Source organism: Polyodon spathula, chromosome 45 (assembly GCF_017654505.1).
Source record: "Polyodon spathula isolate WHYD16114869_AA chromosome 45, ASM1765450v1, whole genome shotgun sequence".
NCBI classification, from domain to species: domain Eukaryota; kingdom Metazoa; phylum Chordata; class Actinopteri; order Acipenseriformes; family Polyodontidae; genus Polyodon; species Polyodon spathula.
In genome coordinates, this window is record NC_054578.1 from 3063485 (window position 1) to 3065174 (window position 1690).

Sequence of the window (1690 nt, forward strand, 5' to 3'; positions counted from 1 at the left end):
GGCTCCAGGACCTCGGCAGCAGCTCCCAGGGCACGGGGCTACCTCCACGGCCGTGTCTTAGCTCCAGGACCAAGGCAGCAGCTCCCAGGGCACGGGGCTACCTCCCACGGCCGAGTCAGGGCTCCAGGACCTCGGCAGCAGCCGCCAGCAGCCCCGGGGTCACTTCCACGGCCAGGACTTAGCTCCAGGACCAAGGCAGCAGCTCCCAGGGACCGGGGCTACCTCCCACGGCCGTGTCAGGGCTCCAGGACCTCGGCAGCAGCTCCCAGGGCACGGGGCTACCTTCCACGGCCGAGTCAGGGCTCCAGGACCTCGGCAGCAGCTCCCAGGGACCGGGGCTACATTCCAGAGGCAAGGTTCCTGGCAGCTCCAGGAAGCCCATCGGGGCTCGAGGTAGGCCCGGGAACGGCCGTGGTCAGGCCAAGCGGCCTCAGTGTGCCCGGGGTCACTTTAGGCCACGGTGGACTAGCAGCAGGGACGGTGCAGAAGCTATCCAGCAGCCCCGGCAGGTCACCTTCCACGACCTCCAATGGAGCAGCTCCCTAGGGACACAGGGCTCACTCCTCGCGGTAGGAGCTGGAGGCCAGCGTGGACAGCCCCAGGGCCCAGGGGGCTACTGTGCTCCCTCGGCCACGGCGATACCTCCGTGGACCGCTCGGGCACCGGCAGCAGCCCGGGGCACCTTCCCCATTCAGGAGATTGGCAACGGGGCGTCCAGGCTACCAGCGGAACACCGATCGACAGTTGGTGCACGGGGCCGGTACGTAGGAGCCCAGGGGAGGTCCGGACCAGGCCAGCAGCCAGCTCGGCAGCCATGGCGCAGGGGGGCTCACGGGGGGCTACTTCCACGGCCCCGAGGGGCAATGTCCGCCTCCAGTACCTGTTGGTCAATGGCAGCCGAGCTACCAGGTTTCAATGTTGACCGGGGTACCGCAGCCAGCGACCGGCAGAGTCCGCGCTTAGGAAGAGGGGCTCCAGGACCTCGGCAGCAGCCGCCAGCAGCCCCGGGGTCACTTCCACGGCCAGGACTTAGCTCCAGGACCAAGGCAGCAGCTCCCAGGGACCGGGGCTACCTTCCACGGCCGTGTCAGGGCTCCAGGACCTCGGCAGCAGCTCCCAGGGACCGGGGCTACCTTCCACGGCCGAGTCAGGGCTCCAGGACCTCGGCAGCAGCCCCGGGGTCACTTCCACGGCCAGGACTTAGCTCCAGGACCAAGGCAGCACCTACCAGGGACCGGGGCTACCTCCCACGGCCGTGTCAGGGCTCCAGGACCTCGGCAGCAGCCCAGCAGCGGGGGCACTTCCACGTACAGCAGGACTTAGCTCCAGGACCAAGGCAGCACCTCCCAGGGCACGGGGCTACCTCCCACGGCCGTGTCGGGGCTCCAGGACCTCGGCAGCAACCGCCAGCAGCCCCGGGGTCACTTCCACGGCCAGGACTTAGCTCCAGGACCAAGGCAGCACCTACCAGGGACCGGGGCTACCTCCCACGGCCGAGTCAGGGCTCCAGGACCTCGGCAGCAGCCGCCAGCAGCCCCGGGGTCACTTCCACGGCCAGGACTTAGCTCCAGGACCAAGGCAGCAGCCACCAGGGACCGGGGCTACCTCCCACGGCCGAGTCAGGGCTCCAGGACCTCGGCAGCAGCCAGCAGCCCCGGGGTCACTTCCACGGCCAGGACTTAGCTCCAGG